The 9,724-nt window shown below is 35.0% G+C and overlaps 1 long non-coding RNA gene across 1 annotated transcript; it reads right to left on the bottom strand.

Annotated features, from left to right (window-relative positions):
- Nucleotides 1-1,198: 1,198 nt before the first annotated feature.
- Nucleotides 1,199-7,625, bottom strand: LOC111051836. Its single transcript, XR_002606135.2, has 3 exons — nucleotides 7,382-7,625; nucleotides 6,597-6,671; nucleotides 1,199-5,315 (listed from the first exon to the last, which is right to left on the bottom strand). It is a non-coding gene; the product is annotated as an uncharacterized LOC111051836 (long non-coding RNA).
- Nucleotides 7,626-9,724: the final 2,099 nt, after the last annotated feature.

Below are 9,724 nucleotides of genomic sequence, written 5' to 3' on the forward strand. Positions count from 1 at the left end.
AGTTTAATGTTGCCGGTTATTATCAACAATACAAGGGCCAGTTGAGCGTTTTTAGAGTCAGCAAAGCAGGAAGCTCTTCGCTTGCATGGGAAGCAACTTCCCATGAATGTTGAGAGATCTAAATTTCTTATTGAAAATACCTAATATACGGTATTGTATTGTAATTCATATTTGAATCCAAGATCCTGGTGACTTGTTAAAAATAATCAATAATAATTTATTCGTCAAGAAAAATAGTTTAATGATGATTCGAATAATGAATTTTCATAATAATTGATATTAATGCCTGAATATAGAAATCAAGTAATAGTAGGCCTACCATCAACTTTCATAAGTATTCTTATTTTGTAAAATCTTTATTCATCAATAGACTAATTATTATTTTTTGTTATTGGTTACCGTACTGAGTCATAGTACATGTATTAGAGGTGGCTATGCTGACCGAGTTCATAGATATAACTTAATAGCCTTTCTATCCTCCTGTGACAGCTAACCATCAATTTAATATAATAATAATATGCTAACTTATTGGAATTAATGTAATGTATCATGATGGAATTGAAGATCATATTAATATAGTATATGAATGAAGAAAAAATAAATTTGAGATTTTGCAAAAAATAAAATTAGAAATACAGGCCTAGGCATACCCAAAGTGACTAAAAATAACGAAATTGCCTATTCTGTGGAAAATACTGTTATTTGAAATGATTGCAAAGTATTATAGCTATTATTTGTTTCAGATTAGAATTATTATAGCAAGCCTTGTGTCACACCTGACAATTAAAACAATGCTTGTATAGCTTCTATCAAAACAGTGACACTTAATATTTTCCATTACCGTACCTACCTTTTTTTGATTCCATTACAAATTTATTTTTTGGTACCTGCGCATTTGTCTCAGTAGCCCGAATGAATTGTTGACATGTTCAAACTTTTGAAGCTAGTGGAATTCTACTAGCCAGCTATATACTGTTGATAGTTGTTACTATTTTGCTCGCAGCCAATGGAATAGCCAGGTGCGACATAAGGTAGTTAAAAATGAAGAGTATACTCAAGTACAACAATATAATTTTATGGATAAGGATAAATGCTGAAGCTGCTGCATTTACACAAAAGTTGTCAACAAAAAAATTATGAGTAAAACTACTAAATACCTGGTAGCAAGGTAGACGCCAAGAAATTGTAAGACAATGTAACAATAACAAATGATTGCATTTATTGATATAAGTGGCACTTTACAAATGGCCTTAAAAGTTATGATGACTGCACTAAGTAGGAGAAAGGACGTTTAATGAAAATCAAAAATAACAAATAGTGAATTTGAATAAGCAGTAAAAAGGAATTGTCAATTGATTCAAGTTGTTTACAACAATAGAAAGTATTCATATAATAGTTGTGCGATGTAACAAATGATCAAAAATGATAGTGCAATGTAGCAACATTTTCAATATTGCAACTAGTGTCAACTCAGCGGTTCCAAACCTTCAACAGAGGGGATAAAGATGTGCACTTTTGCTATGTTAATCTACTAACTAGTCAAAATTAAGCTGCAACGTCAAAAATTGTGTCACAGACACCCTCTTCAAATTTCAATGCCAAATGAATAATTGTTGCAGCATTGGAAATTTCATCCCCTACATTAAAGTTGCTATAATAATGAAACAGAAACTTTGAATAGTGAAGTAATACACCATTTCAAAGAGAATTTGATGCTCTACAAACCTATGATAAGCATTGATTTTTACGATGCATTGTTGGAGAGTTATAATTCCTGAAAGAGGCTCTATGAGCTCATAATCTGCATTGATTTTTCCCATCAATTTTTAAAAAGTTATAAGAATAGAAATAGAAAAAAATTGGAGGCGAACGTGCTTTTTTTCAAAAATGTCACACATTTAAGAGTGGATATCTCAAAAACTAGAAAAGTTGTGAGTTGAATATTGAAGGAAATTATATAAGCTTTACTTTTGTATCCCGTGAGAGTTTGCTAGTCCTCCATCGGGCGCCTCCCCAGGTGGCGGATAGGGGAATGCCTCCCAGATATGGGAGGTACCGGTGAAATTAAATAGCTGGGGTGGACCAAAACTAGCAAGCCGGTCAACGGCCTTGGAGGCGGATGAGGAGAAATCCCAACGGCAGAGAGGGCAGATGAACCTAGGGAGTTAACCCAAATTAAATCCAGGGTAGGTTACGCTCTGAAAGCTGTAGTGGAAGCAAGTACCTAGGAGATGGCAACTCTAAAAAAGGACCCTGGTCCCCCAGGTTGGGGGTTGGGCGCAAGGCTAACCACCTTGCCCCGGAAAACAGTATTGTTACGCAACCTCAAGATGCCTCGGAATGGGACCGGATTTACAGGAACAATATACGGATAGCCAACAATCGAAAAAGAATAATGGAAAGATGCAAAAGCCCCAAAAAAGACAGAGATCTTTCTCTTGCCACCTGGAATGTAAGAAGTTTGTACAGGGCAGGGAACACAGCTGTGCTGAGGAGAGTTATGGAAACGTATGGAGTAGGGATTGCTGCCTTGTAGGAAATTAGATGGAAAGGAAATGGAATGATAGATATAGAAAATTATACATTATTTTATAGTGGCCACACACAAAATACTTTTGGAACTGGTTTTCTTGTACATAAAAAATATAAGGATAGAGTAATATGTTTTGATGCTATCAATGAAAGAATTTGATTGACAAGAGGCATGGATCTGACATATTAGATGTGCGAAGTTAGCGAGGGGCAGACTGTGCTACAGATCATTATTTGGTTAAAATAAAATACAGACAGAGAATAAACAACATGAAGAAATTCCGAGGAGTGAAACAAAAGAAATTTGACAGCAAAAGGCTTATAAGAGAAAATGAAGCTAGGGAGAGATACAATCATAAACTTATGGAGAAATTAGCAGAGAACCAAGGAAGAGAGGACACAGTTGAGCAAAAGTGAGAGAATTTCAAGAAGGCTGTAACAGAAGCTGCACAGGAGAAAATCGGATATGAAAAGATAGAAAAGAGAAATAACTGGATGGATGATGAGTGTTTGAAGGCTTTGGAAGATAGAAATCTAGCAAGACTGAAAATGATAAGTCGGAAAACTAGGGCCGCAACTGTAGCTTATCATGAAAAAAGGAGACATGCTAGCAAGATCTGTCGTAAAAAGAAGAGAGAGTTTGAGAAACGCAGGATAGATGAAATCATGACCTTCGCTGGAGAAAGAGAAGTGAGAAAGATGTATCTACGCATCAGAGAAGGAAAAGCTGGATTCCAGCCTAGAACAACATTCTGTCAAGATAAGGATGGAAATTTGATAGGAGGAGAAGGACAGATTTTAGAACGATGGAAATAATATTTTTATGAGTTGTTGAATCAAAATGTTGAGGAGGGAGAAAATATCAACATTATAGGGCCAGATCAACCGATAGAGGAACCCACAATGTGTGATTTGAAAATGGCTATTCATTCTCTCAAAAATAATAAAGCACCTGGAGATGATCTTATAACAGCCGAGATGATTAAAGTAGGGAACGATGCTCTAATGGAATGGCTACTTCACTTTGTAAAACAGGTGTGGGTGGAGGAAGTAATGTCTGAAGAATGGCAAACTGCAATAATATGCCCCGTCCACAAAAAAGGAAGTAGAACAGACTGTTCCAATTATCGAGGAATCGCTTTGTTGAGCATTGTTTATAAATCTTGGCGAAGATAATTTGTGAAAAATTGAAACCTTTTTGTAATGAAGTGCTAGGTGATTACCAGTGTGGATACCGGAAAGACAGATCATGCACAGATCATGTTTTCACCAGAAGAAACATGAAAGAAAAGTGTTATGTATCAACTATACGTCGATTACAAGCGAGCCTTTGACAGCATCAGAACAAATAGCTTGTTTGAGACTATGTTGGAGTTTGGAATGCCTTACGGAATGCTCATACGGCTCACAACAATGACACTGCGCCAAACAAAGTATAAGGTGAAAGTTCAAGGAATGCTCACAGACGAATTCACAGCAAATGTAGGACTTAGACAGGGTGATGTTTTGTCAGCTATGCTGTTCAACTTGAGCCTGGAGAAAGTAATAAGAGGAATAGTAATAAATCCAAGAGGAACGATAATGAACAGAATGTTGCAGTACATGGCCTATGCGGATGACGTAGTCTTGATTGCAAGAAACATCCAAACTCTAAAAGATGCCTTCAAACAGCTCGATGACGGATCAACAGAAATGGGACTCTCAATTAATGAGAGTAAAACAGAGTATCTGGCAAGCAGCAGAGCCCGGCAGATTGGTGACAGATTCATAGAGTGCAATAATTACATATTCGAAAGAGTGGAAAGCTTCAAATATCTTGGTTCTATTATCACAGAAGATAACGATGTTGAAGTTGATATAAAAGCAAAAATAGCGGCAGGAAATCGATGTTATTATGCACTTAGCCAATACTTGAGATCCAAAACACTGTCAAGGAAAATTAAACAACAAATCTATGAAACTGTTATAAAGCCAGTTGTGTTATACGGGGCAGAAACCTTGGTTTTGAAAAAGAAGGATGAAGACCTACTGAGTATATGGGAACGGAAGATTCTGAGAAGAATATATGGTCCAGTATGTATTGATGGAGAATGGAGACTTCGTTCGAATCAAGAGCTGCGTGACCTGTACAGAAAACCACCTATTGTACATGAGATCAAAGTGAGACGCTTGAGCTGGTTGGGTCATGTAGAAAGTATGAGCGATGAAAGAGCCGTGAAAAAAGTTTTCAGAGAAAAACCAGGCGGAAGAAAGTTGAAAGGACGTCCACGCAAGCGCTGGCTGGAGGATGTGGAAGATGATCTCCGGAAAATAGGCGTTAGGGGATGGAGACGCAAGACTGCCGACAGAGAGGAGTGGTGAGGCATTCTTGAAGAGGCCAAGGCCCTGGATGGGCTGTAGTGCCATGGAGTAAGTAAGTAAGTTCACTTTTGTATGTAACAGTTATGTCCGTAAGATACATAGTTTTCGAGTTATATGCGAGAAACCAAAAACTGGTACCTTTGAACCACCCCACCCCCACCATCACAAGGGGTAGGGGTGGGGATATTTTTACCTCCTTAATACCCAAAACAAAATTGCGGGGTCAAATATAGTCTTCCAAACTTTTCTCTCTATACCCTCTTTTGAGCATTCATTGTCTGGACTATATAATAATAAAGTTATGATGTTGGATGCTTGGTTCCTATTTTAGATGCAGAATGGAAACTGGGTAACACACACGATGGCTTTTGATGTTCACGCTTTCTATCCGCCCATCTACACTGTGTAATATGTTTTGGTGTCTGAAAGAGAAAAAACAAACGAATTATTGATTGATCAAATGATAAATAAGTTGAAATGAGTTGAAAATAAGTTGATGAAATTTGAAAATAACATTTAAAATGTTCAAGTTGTAGCGATAGGTAGGAGTGGTAGAATAAATATGTTGTAATATACTTCTACTTACAGTTCACTAAGCATAAGACCCAATTCACACCAAAGTGGCGTAGAGGATTCTCACACCTCTACAAATATAGAAATATGGTCCAATGGAAACAGAATGGACTTGGTGCTACATCTCTTCTGTTTCTATTGTACTATATTATAGGCGTTTTGTGCTAAGATTGATTTGCTTGAGCAAAGTGAGGTAGGAACATGGTGTAGTGAGTAGACGGGGAGATTTCCAGGGTAGTCAGTGCTGATTTTTGAGGGTAGTAATGTAAGTCGGGAATATTCCCATTGGGAAGAAACTTATGATTTAGTAATATTTCTCTGCCCAAGAAACCATGGGAATAAATTGCATTAAAATATTTTATATTATTTATCAATTTCAATCACATTTGACAATCATAATCAATAAATCATTCATTCAAAAAAGCAGTGTAAATAGCTCACAAATTACATCAATTTTTTATATAATTTGGCTAGACTTTACGTCGAGTGAACCAGTGATCACCTATATCGATGAATTAAGTTGGGTTAGTTAGATAGTATTAATCAAATACTATCGATTTTACTGATTCAATTAAAGCAAAGCGTCCCCTTCTTTATTCTTAATCTTAATAAGTATATCATGGAAATGATAGGGAGAGGAAAAATAATAACCCTGTGCTGTTCCTCTCCCAAATTTAGATAAAGTTACACATAGTCCGAAATATGTCAAGTCTTGTAGTTCTTCACTTCACAAAATTTTCAGCCCTAGAATTTCAGGGAATTTTGCATCATAAGTTAAGAGATGTTTGATTTGAAATTGAGTTCTTAGTCAATTACTCAAAAAACTTAATTTGAGATCATACACCCTCTTAAACATAATCACTGACAAAACAATTTATCGGTTTAATGGTCGAGTTAGATTCAATAAGTGGTGTCCAAGATTCAATGGTCCATTAGATTTAATAAATGGCCTAGAAACTGGGCATAAGAGTAGGCTAATATAATCTGACAGTTTCAAATTGGCAGGCAAGTGAAACAAGTTTGAATGTTTTTGTTTGGGGATGAGACTCGTTTAATGGATTCTAGATATTTCCGAATAATAATTGTTCATCTCTAAGACCAATGATCAAAACTAGTAACGCATTACTCACCGTCGAAGGATTTTGTGTCTTCATGAACAGGCCTCTCTACACTGACATGGGGGTAGATTACAGACTGCATGTTTTCTGAAAAATAAGAAAGTGTTGGATATGAATGGGAAGAAAAAAAACTAGAATTGTAAACAAGTCAAGAGTTTAAGCTAGGGACTTGCTCCATTCAGGATGGAATAGAACCTTATGCCACAAACCTCCTGCAATCATTATTTTTTTCCTGAGGAATAAAACATTATTAGTTATTTCAAACAAGAATGAAAAGTTAATATTACATCAGATATCCTTTATAGAAGACAGTAGACAGAGAATCGGAAACTCTGTTCTTTTATCTCTCTCTCTACTGTTATTATAACGGTAATAAAAGCATATTATATTGTGTAAAGTGTATATATGTAGACAAGTATGCACAATTGAAGTGCATTAAAAACATGTGAGTCTATAAAGATCTAGATAGATAACAATAATTTTTACAGACGCCATTTAGTAATAACACAAAATAAATTTTTAATGTCAAATGCATTATAATAATATTTACATGCAATTTAAAATGCATTATAAGAATATGCAATTCACAGGGCTACGGCATATCTTCCAGTAGCAATGTTTGTTGGTTTTACAAAAAGTTAGGCTACTGGTTACGGGAATGAATAATTATTATTGATTATCCTGAAAAGCTAACTTTATCATAACATAATAAAAACACACATAATTATTATTTGAAAAATAAATTGGACCTGTTTATTTTTAAAAGTTTGATGTTTAATCAAATTTGTTTGTCTTACCTGGAACCTGGTACAGTGAAGAATAACATCAATCTTCATCATTATTTTATGTTATCATACAGCTAGCTCAAATCTAGCTCAAATCGATTTTGAAAAATAATTTTATTTTAAAACTATGGCTTTTGTAGCTAACATATTCATATAACTTGCAAACTAATAATTATTGATTATAAGTAAACACAACCATTATTTTCTGCTAAAATTACAACATAACCTACAAATAATAATAAAAACATGTCTCGTAACTCTCGTAGTTCACAAAACGCCCACTGGAGCGCTGTCCGCATTCCAAGTTCACTGTGAAGGTCGGCCGCCATCTTGGTAAACATTTCAAATTCCACTTCTATCGTTAAGACGACTCGTAAACTGTATATCGGACAGACTGGACGTGACTTTCAGACAAGATACAAAGAGCACATCAGAGCCATTAATAAACCACATAGCCACTCAAACTTTGCTGATCATAATATATCAACAGACCACACATACACCTACATTGCCACCAATCTTGAAATCCTCCATATCTCACAAAAAAGCAGAAAACTCAATGTTTTGGAACAATACGAAATTTACAACCACACAAAACAGTTTCCCAACATTCTCTTAAATGATCAAGTAAATTTCTCTTCCCACACACTCTTTGATAAAATAGTCCACAGTTCAAAATTACCACCTCACTAAGTATCCACCAACCCAACCCCCACCACAACCTATTCCACCACCTTCATACCTTACCACACATAGCCTTGTCATCTGAGTAAATACCCTGAGGTGTTTCGGTGATTAAACTGTACTGGACAGTTGGGCCAAAACTTGTGTTGGATAAGACATCGGTTTCCTTTTATATAAATCATGGGTAGCCCTGCATCAATTTATCCTAACATAATTAATTCTAATATGAGAAGGGAAAATATAATTACTTGAAAGCATTTTGGCTAACTGAGAAATATGTAATAGGAAACACTTCAAGCATATTACAGAGCTTGAACAGGACAAACAATAAAAACTTATCATACTAATAATAAAGAACACCATACCAAAAATCCAGAATTATCGTTAATGTATGAAAAATCATACAATGTGCTCGGAAGGTTAGTTTGAAAGACATCTTATAAATTAGGGATTACAGAAAAATTACCAAGAGAAAAACAAGAACTCATAGCATATTTTGCTTTCACTGAGTTTACATCTACTACAAAATTAATATAAGTTTCAAGAAGTTATATCAATTGTAAAGTTATATTAATTAGTTGTAAAGTTGGCAGAAATAAAACTTTAAAATAAATTTATCAAGGAACATTGCAATGAGCACATTTCAAGAGACCAGCTCATGGCAGAAGAAAAAGAAAGTCCCAAAACGGAAAACGGATATGCAAAACAAATAGTTTCGCATTGCCAACTGCACCAAATAAAACACATATTTTAGAGTTTAATTAATTCAGGTTAGTTCTAAGTCATTGCTGTATATAATTTTAAGATTTGATAATAAATTTATATTTCTCAGATGTATTTTAATAATTCATCAAGTTATTATTTTAATAAGCTATTAAACCAAAATGGATCTTTTCCAAATAACTATTGAATGGATATCGAATATCGATGTTTGAAGACAAGATCGATGTTCGATATTTTGTGTTCGATTAAAATCGATCTACATTAACAGCGCCCAATTTGAAATTCTAAAAGTGTCAAAGTATTGTAAAATTGTAATATTACAACCCACAGTCTGATGATGACCAACAACAGGTCGAAACGATCGTCACTACAAAAGTAAGTGTATTTTCACTCCAAAAGTGTTTTTTAAAATTCAAGTTTAAATATTATCATCTGTTTTTCCAAGGATGAATAATAATTATCTTTTTAATGTCCTTCGGCGAGTTTTCTCAGGGGTGAGACCTAGTGCAATCGAATTTTTATATTATAAACCTACTATGTTCTAAATGTCGTGAGAATCGTTAGTGCTGTTTTCAGGTTCCGGTGAGATACAAACATATAAACATCTATACATTCAAACATCTTAACATCTAGACATCCAAACATCCAAACATCTAAACATATAGAAATAAGTTGCTAGTTTAATAGTATCCTATACTATTAAACGAGCAATTTCTGTTTATATGTTCAATGCCCCGTTTCACCAACCTTGATCAAATATAGCCTAGCCATGGTCAATTAGACCATAGTCAAAATTTGATCACTAGTTCGAACATACAACTATTCCACCAACCTCGGGATTGATCTAAACTCCGTCGGTCAAATCTGACATGGTCAACTCTTATAGCTGTACTCTTCTGAAGTTGGTCAACATGTTTGCTGGCTTGCTATTGGCTACATCTGATTTTG

The sequence above is a fragment of the Nilaparvata lugens genome, chromosome 4 (genome assembly GCF_014356525.2).
Source record: "Nilaparvata lugens isolate BPH chromosome 4, ASM1435652v1, whole genome shotgun sequence".
In the NCBI taxonomy this organism is placed as follows: domain Eukaryota; kingdom Metazoa; phylum Arthropoda; class Insecta; order Hemiptera; family Delphacidae; genus Nilaparvata; species Nilaparvata lugens.